Source organism: Pleurodeles waltl, chromosome 3_1 (genome assembly GCF_031143425.1).
Source record: "Pleurodeles waltl isolate 20211129_DDA chromosome 3_1, aPleWal1.hap1.20221129, whole genome shotgun sequence".
Lineage (NCBI taxonomy): Eukaryota > Metazoa > Chordata > Amphibia > Caudata > Salamandridae > Pleurodeles > Pleurodeles waltl.
This window is the reverse complement of record NC_090440.1, coordinates 584264429-584285197: the sequence shown is the minus strand read 5'-3', so window position 1 is coordinate 584285197 and position 20769 is coordinate 584264429. Positions and strand designations below refer to the sequence as shown.

Below are 20769 nucleotides of genomic sequence, written 5' to 3'. Positions count from 1 at the left end.
TGCGGCGGTCCGAACACCATCACGAGTGTGGTGGTCTTGAGACCACCACACCCGTAATGAGGGCCTAAGTATGCATGCAGAGAGTTAACTTATAATTCATGTTCTGGTCTTTTCACATTTGTTTGTCTAATGAGACATCGACAAGGGTACCCTGCACCATTCTAGCAGTCTGTATTCCTCGAACGTAACCCTCAGCCTTTTCCAGACAGGACAGAAGGGTGTTGGTAGTAGAACAAATATAACAGATATTTTACTTGAAATGGGTACATTTTACATTGCATATGTACATATTTATAAGTTCAAAGCACTTTTTTATTCTGTGTTTCTTGTTTGTTTAGTGGGATTGGCGCACCAATTAGTTGCTAAAATTATTTCTGTCTCCCGTTACATATGGAGTCTACCATATTGCGAATGAGCAGGCAGGGTGCGGGAGGCATGCAAACCCTAAAACTGGGTATCATCTGTGTGTGAGAAATTGTTGCTTTGTGAACACTCACAGAACACACAGAGAAAGGTGTTCATGTTTGCTAACAAAATAATGACCTCATAATGACAATTCACGTGCAGTGCAGCACATGCTGCGATTTTTCATCGAGGCACGGGCAGCAAACATGGGTGCCCAGTCATAAACATCTGCCTATTACAGATTTCAAGAAAAAGCTCAGAATGTCATGGTCTACTGTGACCTGACAATGACTGATATTTTATGCCGATCTTTAGAAGTACATGCCCGCTTGTGGCTCATGATTGTAATGATGCAGACGTCTGAGAAAGCAACAAAACCATGCTGTTCATCTCAATCAAATGGCAAGTTAAACTACTGAAAACACCATAGCCGTCACCAAAGAAAGTCGGACAGCTCATTTATGTAGTGTTGGACAATTCTGCACCCCCAGGAGTCAATGCTTTGTTAGAAGATGTGAGTAGCACCCCAGGTGAGCCTCGGTACCTGGGTTCATGGTCCCCCAGATCTCAGAGCTTGGTTGAATGTGTCCAAAAGGAAATGGGGTTTTTGGTACATCTCACATAGACACTCAGATATGGGGTGCTAATACAAGTACCCATCCTTACAGATCTCTACACTTCTCTCTCCCCCAACCATGCAGTCTCAGGACCACTTCTATGCACACAATCTCAGACTGAACAACCTGGTGCAGACACCAGCTAAACATACTATGGCCCTCATTATGAACACGGCGGTGTATGCTGGCGGTCTTTCCAGTGACCGCCAGCTCCCCCGGAACCCCACCGGCCGTATAATGGACATTCCTCTGGGCCAGCGGGCGGAAACATTGTTTCTGCCCGCCGGCCATGAGGACTGCCTGGCCCAGACATTGCCGGCGGCTCCTCCTGGAGTAGCCGTCAATGCCTCTGTGCGGCGGGTGCAGTTGCACCCGTCGCACAGATCACTGCCTGTAAATCGGGCAGTGACCTGCGCAATGGGGCACTGCACAGGGGCCCCTGCACTGTCCATGCCAAGTGCATGGGCAGTGCAGGGGCCCCCAGGGGTGCCACGGTGCACCCCTTCCACCAGCCTTTCCCTGGCGGGGAAACCCGCCAGTGAAAGGCTGGAGGCAAAGGGATAATTATCTGAGGATCAGCAACGCTGCCCTGTCAGATAATGATGTCGTCCACCGCCAGGCTGCCTGTCGGAGGCAGCCTGGTGGTGGGCGAGGGCCATTCTCTGTCATCATTATGTGGTGGTGTGGGCCGCCATGCCTGATGGCGGCCCACACCGCCACGTTCATAATGCGGGCTTATATAACATGAAATACCATAAACGGACCTGCAGGGCTGTTCAAAGATACCAGCGCACTGAAAACCATAAAACTGTGCATCTATTTCTTACAGTTCATCATCTAACACACTGCTATGCACTGCGTTCCATAACACAATAACCGTACCTTGGAGGTCTTTCAGCACAAATGGAAACACTTTCCACGTAGGATCAAAACAAATAAACATCCTTCCAACAACACACTCTACATGGTGTAGTATCCTATTCATGTAGGCAAGTGCTGCAGCACTCTCATAGAAGTAGTAAGCGCTATATAAATGCTGGAATTTTTGTTTTACAGCTGAGAGTAGTTTGTGTTTTAAGGGGATTGTTTATAATTTAGTTGCAGTAGTCTTGCCAGCCCTGAAAATGTTTAATGGCCCACACCTTCTAGGGGCTATATGGTTACACTGCGTTATTTTCTACCACTCTGTTTTCAAGGAGTTATGCCCTCTTGGAGCTAACTATATGGTTACATGATCATGTTTCTCATAAATGGTTATTTTACTGTGGTGTCCTCTAGCATCTGTTCTGAGCATTACAGTCAACAAAGTACAATATTCGTGCCACTTAGAAACTCACCCTATGATGATTTGCAGGGCATTCCTTTTACAAAACATTTTTGCTCATAAGTCATTCTGTGGTCCTAGAACAGGTTCACCCCAGCGTGATCTTTCTGTCTAGACCATCTCTGTGTCCCCACACTAGGTTAGTGGGGACCCCAAAATTACAACCCATCCAACTATTCAAGTGTGAGTGTAAGCTCTCTTATGGCTGGAACTTTTGTTAAATAATGATGTCAATATGGGAGTAGTTTGTATTTTTTAGGGCCTTGTTTAAAAAATATTCCAGTAGGCTTACTAGCCTTTTAGTTACATGCAGGGTCACTGGAATTATGTGGCAGAATGAACCAAAATATGCAGCAAGGTTGACCAATTAATGTGGCAAAAGACGTCCAGTTATAAACTTACAAGCCAATAGCTCCAACTCAAGTAAATGCAAGACCTATTGCATTCAAATGCTTGTTTCAAATGATATCCTGGAAGACTCAGCAGGATGATGTACCTGACCTTGTGAATGTTGAGTTCAACTAACGTTTGTAAGCATTTGGGTTAATCCGCTGTACAATCAAATCCTGTTCTTCTTGTCTTTTGGATTCTAGAAGGTGAACCTTTGATGCAGTGAGCTTGGTCCTTTGCTTTTTGCAGCGACTACGCCACTATGATTAACTAATCGTGTTTGTGTAACTACATTGACATTCTGGGGCTCATTATGAGTACGGCAGATGGTTTCCACATCTGCTGAACGTCCGATGGGGAGGTTGCTGTCACACAGGCTACCTCCCTGCTGGCCCCATTAAGAGTTTTCCGCTAGGTCAGTGGGCGGAAACTTGAATTTCTGTCCGCTGACCTAGTGGGAAACAGGCTTTAGGATTGTCTCCAGCTCGTAAACGAGCCAGAGGAAATGCTGCTGCATGCAGGATGCACCAGCACCCTCGCAATGTTCACTGTCTGCAAAGCAGACAGTCAACATTCAATGGTGCTGGCCAGGATGTCCCCTGCACTGCATATGTCAAGTGCATGGGAAGTGCAGAGCCCCCCGGGGCACCCTGTACCTGTTCTCCACCAGTCGGTGGTACCATCATGAAACCGCTGGTGGAAACAGAAGTCGTAATGCTCAGTGTTTGCAGCACTGCTCTGGCAGATTAGGACCACTGCCACCTCCAGACCACCGGGATCTCTGATCCTGGCAGAGCTGGCGTTTCCCTGGTGGCTCGACCGCCAGGGTGATGATGAAGCCCTCTGTGTCTATTGCCTTAATACAATTACTGCACTGATTATTGTATGTTTTGGGCTTACATGATGTTTGAGAGGTATATAAATGATTCATGTTGTATAAAGAAGCCTCAGGTATTGTATTACTGCAACCATGGAATAGATTGATTAATCAAGGGTACCACCGGTTGAAGTTGGATGGTTGCCATCATTTGAAAAAAGAGCTCCATGGGACTATTCTGATTAGTGTTATCCTTGAATTACATGCAAGGAATAAAAGATCATAAATTACCAGTGTCTTTCACAATCCTGCAGATAGTTACATTTGGGCAATAGTTAGTATTCTCCTTTTCGATTCCAATAAAAAAGATGTACAAGTCCTAATTAACTAATGTTCACACTTTGCAGTATTGTGCACAAATCAGCAGTGATGTGTTGTGCAAATGGTAAACAATGCACAGTGCCAAATTAAACAAGAGGCATGATCCAAGGATTTAATCAGCCATGCTCACACTGAAAAAACTGTTTTATTGTGATGCTGACCATTGCACTATTGTGCCCCAGAGGTGCTGTCTGTGAGATGTGTACTTAAGTTTCACACTACTGTGCTCCCACCTAAGGATGCTGTCTGTGAGATGTGTACTTAAGTTTCACACTACTGTGCTCCCACCTACGGGTAAGCCATGTAAAATAAGCAATTTTGTAGTAATTACACATCTGACACTTAGGAATCTTATGTAATTATCGACTTGCCCTTTGTTTGCACCTGATTTTATTTGGTTTGAAGGGTTGATAGAAAACAAAAGTCACACATATTTGGTAGATATGGCTTTGTGTGAAAAACTCCAGGTTTTTTATACCCGTTTGGCATAGATATCAGGGGAGCTGGTGCTCCACAGAGCAAAATGATTTCGGATCTGTGCTCACATAAACCTTAGCACAAAATAGTTTTTGTGTGCTAAAGCTGATCGGCGCCGCTGGTTATGCAGTTTGCATTGTGTGAGTGCCCTTGCAAACATATTGTAAAGCTGGGCCAGAGTACATCTGGAATGTCACTGCAAAAATATTGTTGGGTACAAATATTGTTTCAAATATATTGTGATGGCAAAATATATCGTGGGACAGAATACTGCAGATATGAAAATCTCTTTTGTAAGTTTCATATCTTTTTATGTAAAGTTTTTTTATATAGTTTTGATATTTTATTATTTTGCAATGTTTGATCAGTTTGTGTGTTTAAAGTCATAAGTATTTTATTGCAACTTTGATTATAACACAATTGTTTTGCTTTAGTAACATACCTAAATAATGGTTCATGATTTTTTTACAACTTTTATTTATTGGTGTGTTATTAGGTACTTAGAGCCTAATTACGAGTCTGGCGGTCACAAGACCAACAGACTCGCGGTCTAGACCACCGCTGCTGTGGTGCTGCTGTGGTGGTCCAACTGCCACATTACACCCTGGCGGTCCAACCACCAGGGTACCGCCGTCTCTGCGGGATAGGTGATCCCAACATGCTGAGGGTAGGTGCAGGTTTCCCGGGGCATGAGCAGTGCAGGGTGTCCCCCTGCCCAGCACCCTCGTAATGAGCACTGTCTGCTCTGCAAACAGTGCTCATTACGAGGGTGCTGGTGCCCCCTGTGGGTGGCAGCATTGCCTCCGGCTCGATTACGAGCTGGCGATAATGCTGCTGCCACTTTCCCACTGGGCAGCCAGCAGGAAAATCATAATGGGTCCGGTGGGAAGGTCACCACTATAGTGGCAGCCACCCTGTTGGGAGCTTGGCGGACAGGTGTTCGTGCCCGCCGAATTCATAATCAGAGACTAAGTATTTTTATTGTAATTTTATTTTATGGTTTATTTAATGTTTTAGTTTGCTTTTTCACTTTTCAACTTTATGTGGGTTGTTTAGCTTGTAAGGGAATATGGTGGGAAGTGTTTGAATCCATCTATTTTTAGAGTTTTTAATTGGTAAATACATTTTAATTGATGTTTTTCACTCTTCAGGAAGTTCATTTGTATGTTAATTGTGTAAGTAACATTTATAAATATTTGGTTCTTTTCAAAACATGGGTAATAGTTGTTTTTAAATATTTCTATTGTTTAATAATTTTAACATATTGTGTTTGTTATGTTTGTCACATTTTATATATTATTTAAATTTTTGGGGTTGGATTGTTTGGTTTGTTGGTAAGTATAGAGGTATGTTTTAATATATTTTTTATTAAATTTGAAAGTATCATTTCTTAATTGGTTAACTATCTTACTAATTGTCTGTATAATGTTTCACTATTTAATTTTTAATTATTTTAATTAATTTGATTATAATTTGTAATTTATCTACCTGTATATATTTTAACATGTGTTGTATTGTTATTTTTTTAAATATCAGTAGAGATTTTTAAATATTATGGGCCTGATTTCACCGTACACTGAACTTCTGACGGGGAGGATGCAGCCACACTGGCTATCTCCCTGCCAGACCAATTAAGACTTTCCCACTAGCCTAGCAGGAAACAGGCTAAAGCATTGTCTCCAGCTCGTGATCAAGCCAGAGGCAATGCTGTAGCAAACATGATGCAGACCTCAATGTAGCGCGCACAGTGAACATTGAGATTGTGCTGGGCAGGGGGCCCCCTGCACCTGTTCTCCACCAGCCTTTTCATGGGGGTGTTACCACCATGAAATGCTGGGGGAGAATATAGGTCATAATCCACAGGGCAGCACTGCGGACTAGCATCTCTGACACCAGATCCTGGCTGAGCTGGTGGTCGAACAGTCAGGGTTGTTATGTGGCTCTTGGAGCACTGCATAGGCGGCGGTCCAGACTGCCACTGCAAGGTCGTAAGACCTCCACACTCATAATGAGGCCCTATATATTAATTTATTAATTGTCATATGTGTTTTGTTTAAATTAGTTTATATTTTAAAATCTATGATTTTGAACCAATTTTTTTTTACATATACTTAGTTAATATGCATGTTTCTAATTAGAATTGAGACTAGCCAATCTGAACACTATGAAGTACAACACTTTCCTCACTGTTGCGTAGATTGGAGTGGGAATAGTGAATCTGACCCCTACAAAGTCTAATACAGTCCCTACTGCTGCTTAAGATGGAGTGCGAATAGTAAATTTAACCCTTCCACAGTCCAACAGTTATCAACTACTGATAAGGTTTGAGGTGGAGTAGTAAATCCTATCCCTAAGAAGCCCATCAATGTCTCTAGTGTTGCTTAGGATGAAGTGGAAATAATAAATTTAACCCCAATATAGTAAAAAACTTTCCCAACTGTTGCTAAGGTTGGAGTTAGAATATCTAATCTGACCCATTCCTAAATCTAAAGCGTCACTGCTGTTGCTTCATTTGGATTTGGAATCCTAAATCTGAGCCCTCTAAAATCTAACAGTTTCCCCACTGTTGTTTAGATTGGAATGCGACTACTATATTGTATTTCTCCAAATCTTAATTCTTTTTCTAAACTTTGTATGTTGAAGTTGGGAGTTTTTTTATTCATGTGGTTTTCAATTTTTCTTTTAAAAGAGTTTAATTGATTGTTATTTATTTCACATTTTGAATGTTTATTAGTTTGGAGGTAGATTCCTCAATATGTGTTCTTCTTTTAAAGTCGTATCAAGTTTATCATTGTTTTATGAATTTTATATTACCATGTTTACATTTTCCTTACGTTTTTCCTTTTTTAAATTTTTTTTAGCTTTTTTTAGAGTTCTTGTACTTTTATTTTAAAGTATATTCTTCTTTTATATTTTTATTTTATTTTTTAATGTTTGTTAAAGTTATGTGAATTTTAGCATTGTATTTTCAAATTTTAACTTTAAGGATCTAATAACTATATTATTCAGTTTTAATTTGTATTTAATAATTGAATTGTACACACACACACATATATGTAGTGTTTTATAACATTTGCCATTTTTATTAGTATTTCATAATTAATTACATGTTTTACATTTCTATTTCATTCTATACTTTTATTTTTACATATTATATTTCTTTTACTTACAATTATTAAATCTATTTTGAATTTATATAAATAAATATGTGTATTTTAAAAAAAATATATATGTGCATATCTATATATAATAAATGTATACGCATACACACACATATATATTAATCACACAATTCTTTGTTGAATCCAAAGAGGGCCAGGACACCTCTATATACTGTTAGAATGTTTATTCACAGCAAACAAATTAAATCCAAATCCAAATCCAACGCGTTTCGGCAATAAACCTTGATCATCACAGGGGAGGCAATAGAGAACGCAGTTTGAGGACATTGGAGTCACGTTATATTATAGATTTTGAGACATTGGACCCTATGGGGCTGAACTCCAGTGAAGAATTGAGTATACATTTGGGATAATTGTTGTAGTTTGATGAGGGATATACTCTCCTCTACATTCAGAAATGGGTTGGATTCTTCCCATGGATATTGTATTGAATTAGGAAATTAAACTTTTTTTTTTGGGAACATCATTTTTGTTAAATAAAAATATAATTATTTATTTTACAGTTTTGAGGATCCATAAGAGATGAGAACTACAATAGTTCTGGAAAGGAAAGGACTGTGTGAAGAAAAACTTAATGTAAGAAGGAAGAAAAAAAGAAGTTAGTTAGAAAACAGCGATATGGTAAAGTACTCTTGCCCACTTGGGTAGATTATGTGTATAGATCCAAATGGATCAACACTAGTAATGATTTTGGAAATTCTTGAGTATTAGGTATTATACCATGTATTGTATTGTTATTATTAGAAAACTGCTTTTGTTAAATATTAGTTGAGTCTGAGCCTAGCTAGTGTTTGAATCAATATTGTACACTTTTTTGTATAGATGCTTAATTGGGTAAAGGCATACCAAAATGGCTGCCATATATATGAATTGACTTAGTCCTATTTTTATTTTTATGGATCTGGATATTTAAATGAGGTGGAGGAATGGTGCCTCGTCTGTGATGATCAAGGCTTATTGCCGAAACGCGTTGGATTTGGATTTAATTTGTTTGCTGTGAATAAACATTCTAACAGTATATAGAGGTGTCCTGGTCCTCTTTGGATTCAACAAAGAATTGTGTGATTAATATTTGGGCGTCCCCTGTGCCCGACCGGGACCGCAGTGTGGAGCTAATGCATCTTGGGGATTAACGGTGGAGAATAACACATATATATATATATATATATATATATATATATATATATATATATATATATATATATATATGTCAAAAACGAAGTTGTCCTCTTGTGAAAGCGCACTCCCAACAGGTTATATAAACGGGAAGAAAAAGCAAAGCCAGCAACTTACAGTGAATTTCTTTAAGCAATTTCATTATTCCAGGCCTTAGGTTATAAAATCATCTCTCGACACGTGTTTCTAGGTCAATCCTTTCTTCAGCAGAGAAAAATATAAAAGTGTTTCACCCTCATAGGTGCAGCCAGTGCTGGAAGTGTTCCAGGCATTTCTTTCTTACTGCAAAGACCGGCATGGCTTCAGCTTGTCTAATTACAGGCACCTGATTAGTCTCTTTAAATACCAGTCCGCCCCAGTGGGCCTCTCAAGTGAGTAACAATACATGCTGGTTGTGGTGGTCCTGCAATTTTTTCATTTTGCCCCAAGTGGGTTGCTGGAGCCAAACGAAATAATGAACCAAAGTGCAAAACCTATGTAGGCGAATCCAAAGTAAAATTGTCAGATTTGCTATGAATATCTCAACCTGATTGCTCTTATGTGACAATCCATTTTCAGTCACACAGACCTGCTTCGATGTGCAGTGGTGCTGCTTTTCCGACTGGACAGGCCGGTTAATTATCAAAAACGAAGTTGTCCTCTTGTGAAAGCGCACTCCCAACAGGTTATATAAACGGGAAGAAAAAGCAAAGCCAGCAACTTACAGTGAATTTCTTTAAGCAATTTCATTATTCCAGGCCTTAGGTTATAAAATCATCTCTGGACACGTGTTTCTAGGTCAATCCTTTCTTCAGCAGAGAAAAATATAAAAGTGTTTCACCCTCGTAGGTGCAGCCAGTGGTGGAAGTGTTTCAGGCATTTCTTTCTTACTGCAAAGACCGGCATGGCTTCAGCTTGTCTAATTACAGGCACCTGATTAGTCTCTTTAAATACCAGTCCGCCCCAGTGGGCCTCTCAAGTGAGTAACAATGCATGCTGGTTGTGGTGGTCCTGCAATTTTTTCATTTTGCCCCAAGTGGGTTGCTGGAGCCAAACGAAATAATGAACCAAAGTGCAAAACCTATGTAGGCGAATCCAAAGTAAAATTGTCAGATTTGTTATGAATATCCCAACCTGATTGCTCTTACGTGACAATCCATTTTTAGTCACACAGACCTGCTTCGATGTGCAGTGGTGCTGCTTTTCCGACTGGACAGGCCGGTTAATTATCAAAAACGAAGTTGTCCTCTTGTGAAAGCGCACTCCCAACAGGTTATATAAACGGGAAGAAAAAGCAAAGCCAGCAACTTACAGTGAATTTCTTTAAGCAATTTCATTATTCCAGGCCTTAGGTTATAAAATCATCTCTGGACACGTGTTTCTAGGTCAATCCTTTCTTCAGCAGAGAAAAATATAAAAGTGTTTCACCCTCGTAGGTGCAGCCAGTGGTGGAAGTGTTCCAGGCATTTCTTTCTTACTGCAAAGACCGGCATGGCTTCAGCTTGTCTAATTACAGGCACCTGATTAGTCTCTTTAAATACCAGTCCGCCCCAGTGGGCCTCTCAAGTGAGTAACAATGCATGCTGGTTGTGGTGGTCCTGCAATTTTTTCATTTTGCCCCAAGTGGGTTGCTGGAGCCAAACGAAATAATGAACCAAAGTGCAAAACCTATGTAGGCGAATCCAAAGTAAAATTGTCAGATTTGCTATGAATATCCCAACCTGATTGCTCTTATGTGACAATCCATTTTTAGTCACACAGACCTGCTTCGATGTGCAGGGTGAAACACTTTTATATTTTTCTCTGCTGAAGAAAGGATTGACCTAGAAACACGTGTCCAGAGATGATTTTATAACTTAAGCCCTGGAATAATGAAACTGCTTAAAGAATTCACTGTGAGTTGCTGGCTTTGCTTTTTCTTCCCGTTTATATAACCTGTTGGGAGTGCGCTTTCACATGAGGACAACTTCGTTTTTGATATTTAACCGGCCTGTCCAGTCGGGAAGCAGCACCACTGCACATCGTAGCAGGTCTGTGTGACTAAAAATGGATTGTCACATAAGAGCAGTCAGGTTGGGATATTCACAGCAAATCTGACAATTTTACTTTGGATTCGCCTACAAAGGTTTTGCACTTTGGTTCATTATTTCGTTTGGCTCCAGCAACCCACTTGGGGCAAAATGAAAAAAATGCAGGACCACCACAACCAGCATGCACTGCTCACTTGAGAGGCCCACTGGGGCGGACTGGTATTTAAAGAGACTAATCAGGTGCCTGTAATTAGACAAGCTGAAGCCATGCCGGTCTTTTCAGTAAGAAAGAAAGGCCTGGAACACTTCCAGCACTGGCTGCACCTATGAGGGTGAAACACTTTTATATTTTTCTCTGCTGAAGAAAGGATTGACCTAGAAACACGAGTCCAGAGATGATTTTATAACTTAAGCCCTGGAATAATGAAACTGCTTAAAGAATTCACTGTGAGTTGCTGGCTTTGCTTTTTCTTCCCGTTTATATAACCTGTTGGGAGTGCGCTTTCACATGAGGACAACTTCGTATTTGATATATATATATATATATATATATATATATATATATATATATATATATATATATATAGTCACTGAAAAAAACAAGGTTACAGAGACGTTATAGCTAGATTCAGACAGAAAAAAAACATAGAAATTCAGCAGTAATAGTTATACCTATGTTAAGAAACTATAACTTGTGGCCTAAAGCTATTTTATGGCACAAGTTATAGTTCCTTCAGGTAAGTATAACTATAACTATAACTGCTGAATTTCTCTGTTTTGTGTGTGTGTAAAATGTGAACCTAACTATAACGCATCTGTAACCTTTTTTTTTCAGTGAATTGTCTGAGTTTTTTTTTATTACATTTGCCAACTATAACGTTCCTGTAACCTTTGTTCTTTTCAGTGAATTTTTTCATTTTTTCAATGTAAAGTAATAAGTAATATTTAATTACCCTACATGAATCCAACAATCACCATGCATGACCTTGCATGCAGTCAATGCCATGCACGTCCAACTTTGACCAGGCCCTGCCTCCAATCACCCCATATGCAGCCAACTTCATGCTGTGCATGGCCTTTGGTTTGAGGCCAACCCCATGTATACAGTCAACAACAGGTCCCACATGGCCTTTGGCAGTGCAGGGCAAGGGGTTGGCCACAGGGCCAGGCCTGCTGCCAGCCATGTCGCCACCCCCCAAAAAAAGGTAGCCAACCCATAGGGTATGCAGTCCAACACCCCAGGCCAACTTTGGCCCTGAGGACCCCATCTTCCTGGAGCCCACCACAATTCTTTAGGGTAGGGGGCGTGTAGCCCTCTCCCCTGGCCGTATTGGGCCCTGGGGACTCCATCTCCTAGGGCTCCTAGCTAATTTATGGGGGGGGCTGCCCGAGCCAATCTCAGCCCCAAGGACTCCATCTCCTGGGGCCTGGCCATCATAAACTGGGAGCGGGTATGCAGTCCCCCTTCCTGGGCTGATTTGGGCCATGGAGACCACATCTCCAGGGGCCCAGACAAAATATGAAGTTGAAGAGGGGCACACAGCCCACTACATGATTGTTGGGGGCTGTTGGAGGAGCCCCAATGCCCCCCGAAGCACAGCCTGCTCCTCACCTCCAGGGGGCGCAGATTGTTCCCACCCACAGGGACCAGCTAAAACGTGCTGCTTTCTTTGGGCAGGAGCAATTATTTCATCTGTTTCCCTTCCTGCTTCACAGCTGGAAGAGAAAGTAGATGAAAAGTCCGCTCCCAGCGGGTGGAAGCCTTTTTGATGCTCCAGCCCTTGGCAATGAGCTTAGGGCCTGATTCAGATCTTGGTGGAGGGGAATACTCCATCACAAACATGACGGATATCCAGTCCTCCGTAATGTGATCCCATTGTAGTCTATGGAGATTGGAATACAGCGGACAGAATATCTATCATGTTTGTGATGGAGTATTCCATATACCAAGATCTAAATCAAGCCCAAGTGTTTTCGCTTGCTTGGTGGAAGCTTTAATGTTGCTCCCACCAAGCGACAGCAAACACAGGTTTCCCTGCTCGCACCACTGCAGGCAGGTAAACTGCTATATCTCGGGGGTGGGCACAGCAGGACATAGCTGGAGTTGGCCCTAGAGGATGGGGTTCCCAGGGCTATTAATGGCTTTAGGAAGGGGACAGAGTGGTCCCCCTCCCATTTGTTTGCGTGGCCAGCCTACTCCCCTTCATAGTTTTGGCCAGGCTTTCAACACTTCCTGGTAAAACTGCTGGTAGCCAATCAGATCTCACCATAAGATCTGTTGGATTCGCAGACCCTCCACATCATTAGATATATATATATATATATATATAAATCTCTTTTCTTTAATAACTACAAAACTACTGAAAAGATTTACATAAAATAAAAATAAAACACTGTTTCTGGACCAAGATCTAGCTTTTGGCAAAATTTGGAGTAATTCCGTTCCGCGGTTAGGCCTGTAGTCATATTCAAAATCACTGCATGGAGGGAATGTGTTTTAGGACCCCACCATTTTCTCAGCTCCCACTTGACAAATCACCTTGAAACATTTAGGACAGCAGCTGAAGTGAGTGGTAAACTAGTATTGAACATTTTGGGAAGATTTGTCAGTAGGTTGTCTGGTTAATAAGCAGAAAAGAGTGTGTAATAAGGTGCACTGCTTATGATAATTAAAATGAAGTGGATAAATTGTAAAATAAAGTTAAAGCTATAATTTTAGAATTTTTTAAGTTTGTGTAGTTTAAGCTTGGTCTGTATAGGGAAAATAAGTTTTCCTAACTATAACTTAACTAAGCTTTAACATTAGTTTTTTTCATTGAATTTCAATGTTGTTTTTAAACTTTTAATTAAAATGTTTGTCAAATCTAAGAGCCCATGGTCACAAGTGGAGAGCTGTTTTGTGGAGAGCTGTGCAGTACAGTGTAGTGTTGTAAAGTCTATTGTCAAAGAGTGGAGAAATGTAGATTGAAATAGTGGAGTAGAGTAGAGTGTCGTAGCTTATTGTATAGTGTAGTAAAGTGGTAAATACTGTAGTGGCATGGTGTCTCATATAGTAGAGTCAAGTATCATAGACTGGAGCAGTGTGTGGTACAATCTAATGGCGTGTTTAACAGCAGGGCACAGTGTCCAAAACTGTCATGTAATGGAATAGAGTGTTTTAGAGTGAAGTAGTGTGAAGTAGAGTATCACAGAGTGGAGTATTGTAAAGTGTATTGTCATAGAGTACAGTGGAGGAGAGTGCCATTGAGTGGAGTGCCTTGTCATATAGTGGCGTGGCATACCATTGAGAGAAGTTGAGTGGCCTGTCTTCGAGCATCATACAGTGCAGTACAGTGGCATTGAGTGGTTGGGCATAGAATGGAGTAGAGTGTGTTAGAGTGGCATAGACTGTAGCACAGTGTTGTAGAGTGGAACTGCATACAGTGAAGTAGAGTGTCGGACAGTGGAGTGGCATACAGAAGAGTATAGTACAGTGGCGTAGAGAGAGATTTTGGGGGTCATTATGAGTTTGGCAGAGGGAAAAGGCCATCCTCCAAACTCCAGGGGTCAGGTTACTGCCAGTGTGGTTCTCTTCTTGCAGGCCCACATTACAAGTTTCCTGCGCAGGAAACAGCCCACAACATTGGCACCGGCTCATAATTGAGCCAGTGGCAATGCTGCGTTACTTAGGGTGCACCAGCACCTGTCGCACTTTTCTTTCTCTGCAAAGCAGACAGTAAAATGCACGATGGGGCTGCCCATGGGGATGCCTGCACTGCCCATGCCAAGTGCATCGGCAGTAAAGTGGCCCCCATGAGGCCGCCTGCACCTCGTCTCCACCAGCCTTTACATGGCAGGACAACCACCATGTAATCGCCAGTGGAGAAGGGACTCCGAAACCTCAGGGCAGCGCTGCTTGCAGCACCACCCTAGCCGATTAGGATCGCCAGCACCGCCAGACTGACAAAAAGCCGTAATCTGGCAGTCTGACCGTGCGCAACCCCCACGATCGTAATGTGACTGTGGGACCACCACATTGGTGGCCGTCTGACCCCCACTGTGACCCTAGCGGTCTCAAGACTGCCAGGGCCATAATGATACCCATAGTGTAGTAAAGTGGAATATAGTGGAGTGGAGTTTATTTGTCAGAAGATTACCCATTAAATCAAACTTCCTCAGGAGCAGATGCCTTTTACCCAACTCTCTCCAACAGAAGCGTGCTCAGACTTCAACTGATTATCTGAACCCTGCATCCCCTAGGGAAACAGGGAATGGGAATAGAAAAAGAGAGACCGCCTCTAGATCAAGTTCCAGCCTGGGTTTCCCACTTGAAGATAGGAATACTCAATGTATGTCTCTGAAAACCTGCACCTTTCTTCTTATTGGGATTTCTTTAAAGGAAGGACCTACAGTTGGGTGCTAAGAGCATAGCTAAGTACATCCCTACTGTGCATTCAACTGTTCAGCCATTCACATTCACCCAATTCTATTGTTCTCCTAACCTGAATCTTTTGCAAGACTAGCCTCTTTCTGAGAGAACAAGGTTAACTTAATATCTTCTTTTCTCCAGAAGTCAGAGGTTTCCAAGGTTATCTGGAGAACACTTCAAAAGTTCACAAATATACAAACTACTGTCTTTTACAGGAAATGAAAACTCCTTCTTAAGGTTCTGTTTTCTCAGTCACAGTCTCTAGGAATTAGTCTGAGCACTGTGTTTTGTCTCTCAGACTGACAAGTCTACAAAGCAAAGAGTTCTTGAATATATATGTACATATATATATTGGCAAGTCTGGAAATCATACAAAAGGATTTCTTACTGCAGTTGCTTGAAGTTCTGTTAAGCCAAAACAAATTCTTCTCAGAAAGCCAATAGCCAGTAGTTGGAAGAAGAAAAAAATTCAGCCATCTTTAAAAGGGAAAAAGTAGCTGGTGTGCACACCGTAACAAGAAAAAGAATTTGTTGCTCAAAACTGGAAGAATTCTCTATGAAACGAAGCACCTCAGGAACACTGCTCATTCTCCTCAGGATGACAGTTGAAGTGCAGGGCTCCCAGAGAGAAACAGCTGGAGGGAAGCTTCCGCACTGAACTATGGTAGAAACACTAGAGCACTGACCTCAGAAGGATTTGCAGCCACCATCTTGAGTGGCAGTTAAACCTGAAGAAGCTAGTTCCAAGAACAGCCTCTGCAAGAGCCACCGGGAGTGAGGACGCTGCTGCAAGCAACGTGGGTACAAGGAAAAGGGGAATCGTTTTTGCTGAGGGAAGAACATAACAACGTTGCCAATAGTTTTCCTGCCAGTATTAAAGTACCCTGGAGTGGGTTGGTGTAGAGTGGAGTAAAGTGTCATTGAGTGGAGTGGTGTCTCATAGATTATAGAAGTGTGGAGTGCAGTACAGTGGAATGGTGAAGCATACAGTCGAGTAAACTGTCATAAATTAAAGTACCATGTTGTACAGTAGAGTGTAGTGGGGTGTCATACAGTATTGGAGACTGATGCAGACTACAGCACAGTACAGTAGCATACAGTCTAGTTGATTTTTGTAGAGTGTTGTGGTGTAAGGTATAGTGTAGTGGAGTGTGGCAGAGTGAATTGGCCTGCAGTGTTATAGAATACAATGGCATTGAGTGGGTAGAGTGGCATGGCATACAGTGGGGTAGTGAAGTAGAGTGGAGTAATATGTCAGAGTAGAGCAGAGTGAAGTGTGGTGCGGTGGCATACAAAGAGTTGCATACAGTGTTGTATAGTGGACCAGAGTATCATAGAGTACAGTGAAGTGGAGTGTTGTACAGTGGTATACAGTATAGTACAGTGTTGTACAGTGAAGTGAAGGGGGATAGACGGAAGTAAAGTGCTGGCAAGTGGCATACAGTGTAGTAGAGCTTTGTAGAGTGGAGTTATATAGAGTACCGTAGCATGTGAAACAGTGGACCTGCGTAAAGAGGATTGTTTTATAGTAGCAAAGAGTGATGTAAAGTCTTGTACAGTAGAGTAGATTGGTGTAGCATAGTGTGCAGTAAAGTACAATAGTTTGTATTTGTGTGTTGTAGAGTAGAGTGGCATGGAGTCGAGTGTACCGTTGTAACATAGGTAATACACTGTTATTAATCGGAGTGGGGTCTCTTACAGTAGAGTGGAGTGCTGTGTCATATAAAAGAGTGTTGTATGTTGGAATAGAGTGCTGTACATTGGAGTGTAGGGCTCAGAGTAGAGTAAAGTGCAGAGTTGGACAGTGGAGTGTACAGGGATAGAGAGCAGGAGAATGTCATAGAGTGCCATGAAGAGTTGTAAACCTTTGTAGATCGGAGTTATATAGAGTGGAGTAGAGTATCTTACAATGGAGTGGGGTAGAGTGGAGTGATGTACAGTGGAGTGGGGTAGAGTGGATAACCATAAAGCAGTGAGACAAAGACTGAAGTTCCGTACAGTGAAGTAGCATAGAGTGGAGTGGTGTACAGTGGAATTGCGTAGGGTGGAATACAGTGGAGTGGTGTAAGGTAGAATACCATAGCGTGGAGTAGCATAGAGTAGAACTGTGTACAGTGGAATAGTGTATAGTGGAGTGATGTAGACTGGAGTGGTGTACAGTGGAGGTGGTAGGGTGAAATAGCATATAGTGGAGTGGTGTACACTGGAATGGTGCCCAATGGACTAGCATAGAATGGAGTGGCGTAGATTTGAGGGGTGTATATTGGAGAGGGGTACAGTGGAGTAGCCTATATTGGAGTGGCAGACACTGGAAGAGCGTAAAGTGGAGTGGTGAACAGTAGAGTGGCATAGACTGGAATAGAGTATAGTAAACATATATTGTAGTGGCGTACAGTGAAGTGGTGTAGACTGGATTGGCATACACTGGAATAGGGTAGATTGTAAAAGCATACAGTGGAGTGGCGTACAGTGAAATGGCGTCCAACGGAATAGTGTAGAATGGATTGTGGTAGAGTAGAGTGGCACTGACTGGAGTGGTGTAGAGTGGAGTAGCATATAGTGGAGTGGCATAGAATGGAATAACATAGAGTGGAGTGGCATTCAGTGGAATGGTGCAGAGTGGCATTCAGTGGAGTGGTGTACAGAGAACAGGCATGAAGTGGAGTTGCATACAGTGTAATAGCGTAGAGTGGACTGGGGTAGCGCGGCCGCGGCGGTGTATTGGCGGTCTTCTGCACGGCGGTAAGCCATTCATGGTGGCCTTGTGTTCCTTTGGAAATTTGACTTAAGTATTGCATTGCCCATACCACATCATGTGTGATACAAGGGTACCACAATTCAGTATTTATATCTAGACCTAAATCATATTTTGGTCCAGTATCCAATTGGGTAATGGGCATTTTAAAAAAATGAAAAGGTGGCCATTTAGTTTTTCTACACTTTAGCTGTGTTCACGGTTAGGGCCTTAGATATAGATAAGTAGTAGGTCCCTACCTATTACCACACAGTGAATTTGTTTATTTTTTATTAGAATAAGTATACAGCCATGTGCAGTGGCAGTTTTATGAAATTTTGTGAAATTCCACTAAAGGACAGCAGTGGCTGATGTCATTAAGTCTAAGGGGGTCATTACAACATTGGCGGTATAAGGCACTTACCGCCATGCAGAAGACCGCTAATACACCGCCGCGGCCGCGGTAGACCGCCACAGCTATTATGATACACATCACGGAATCCGCCGAAATTCAGACACCCACACAATACCCCCACACCAAAGGTCAGCGATAAACTGGCCGAAACACATCCTCCACGCCAACAGAAACACGCCCATGCTATTACGACCCACGAATCCCCGCGGCGGTCTTTCAACCGCGGTATTCCATTGGCGGTACACACCGCCGCGCTCAAAATACACACACATCTCCAAAACACCGCCACATTGGACAATTCCAAATACACACACCTGATACACATACAAACACCACTCCCACACACCCAACACAATATAAAACACCCACCCACATCACCCACAAACCCCTACAACCAGAATTTCTGAGAGAAGGCCAGAGAGACAGCACAGCTATTGACAACCCCATCACACAGAGGCACACAACACCATCACCCACACTACATCCACGCACAAAACACCACATACCACTACATTCACCACACTCATCAACACATACACCACGCCACACATCACACACACCACCCCATGTCACGCCAAAGACACCCCCGCTTCTCCGAGGAGGAGCTCAGGGTCATGGTGGAGGAAATCGTACGGGTAGAGCCACAGCTATTTGGCTCACAGGTGCAGCACACATCAATAGCCAGGAAGATGGAGCTATGGCGCAGAATAGTCGACAGGGTGAACGCCGTGGGACAGCACCCAAGAAATAGGGAGGACATCAGGAAGAGGTGGAACGACCTACGGGGGAAGTTGCGTTCCACGGTCTTCAGGCACAACATCGCGGTGCAGCGGACTGGCGGCGGACCCCCACCTCCTCCCCCACAACTAACAACATGGTAGGAGCAAGTCCTGACCATCTTGCATCCTGAGGGCCTCGGAGGAGTCGGTGGAGGATGGGACACTGGTAAGTCATATCTTAACTATCACATCCCCCACCCTACCTGCATGCTATTACACCCCCCCACCCTCACACCCTCCCCAATCACCCCAAATCCTCACTAATCTACCCATGACACCAACCACCCATCCCAACACCAAGCCCTGCATGACAAAACTAAGCATGGGCACCCCTCACTAAAGCATGCCCACTGCACATACCCAGAACACCCCCCCCAACCATCATCACCCAACCCCCACACAGGAATGCTTGCACTGGGGTACACGCTCACCCACCCATTGCTCACCATGACACACACAGATGCAATAATCCTGTTCTATACCCCTGCAGGAACCCGAAGGACCGTCACCACACCAGAGGGTCCAGGCAACACCACTCCACCCCCAGAAGAGGCCCACAGTGACGACAGCAGCTCTGCCCCACTAGATCCTGATGACCAGCCTGGACCATCGTGGGCCTCAGGACAGTCGGTTCCCCTTGCCCAGCCACAGCCCAACACCGAGCTGCCACCCTCTGGTAACACCAGCACAGCACCCACCCAGCGGGCCCAAATCTCCCTACCCAGGACAGGTCAATCAGCGGTGTGTCCACCACTACAAGGCACCCAGGGTAACCCACCACCTCAACAACAACAGGGACCTGGGGGCAGTGGTAGTGGGCACACGGTCCAGGGGACGGAGGCACAGGAACACAGGGGAACTGGCAGGGCTGTTGTGCAACAGAGGGAGGACAGGCCAAGGGAACCAACTCTCCACGAGGCCTTATCCTCCATCATGGGAGCATACCACCACTCCCAGGAGACGATGGTCACTGTCCTGGACAAGTTGCAGGAGACCCTGCATCTGCAGGACAAACTGTATTTGGGGTTCAGGGAGGAGCTCAGGACCATCAGCTCCGCCCTGGGCACCATCGTAGGGGTGCTGACGGACATTCAAAAGACCCTGAGGGACACCGTGGTACTCCAAGGGGCCCCTGACACTAGCCAGGACGACGAACTGCCCACCACCTCCTCCGGCGCTAGTGGACAGGGCGCCCCGCCACAGAACAAACACACCAGCACCCCACCCCCTGCAGACGGACAACCACCACGCAAGCGGGCCCTGAGATACAGGAACATGACAGAGCAAGATGGCAAGACCACCGCCAGGAAATGAGACCACCCTGATTGTCTCCCCACTGTCCCAATTTGTCACCCTGTCCAGATTGGAACTGCCCCAGATCCACTTCCAATGCCCAGATGGGCAGTGCACCCGTGAGACTAATAGACTGGACTCTGCCATGGACATTCCTCCACCATCACCCATCCCCATTTTACAACCTTCCTAGATTTTTTTTGCACTTAAATAAACACCCTTGAAAGTCAAAAAAATCTGGAGTCAGTCTATGATTTGGTACTTTGTATTATCAATTACAGTGTTATAATGGGTTACCCATTGTAAGGCTAACATACCAATGTCACACATCACAAGCCCTTGAAGGATGCAAGCAGTTGACA

At 43.5% G+C, this 20769-nt stretch overlaps 1 protein-coding gene across 2 annotated transcripts in view; it reads right to left on the bottom strand.

The window, feature by feature from the left end:
- The window catches only part of LOC138284352 (SITS-binding protein-like), a 948640-nt gene that overhangs the window by 215016 nt on the left and 712855 nt on the right, over positions 1–20769 (bottom strand). The gene's annotated exons all lie outside the window — the stretch shown is intronic.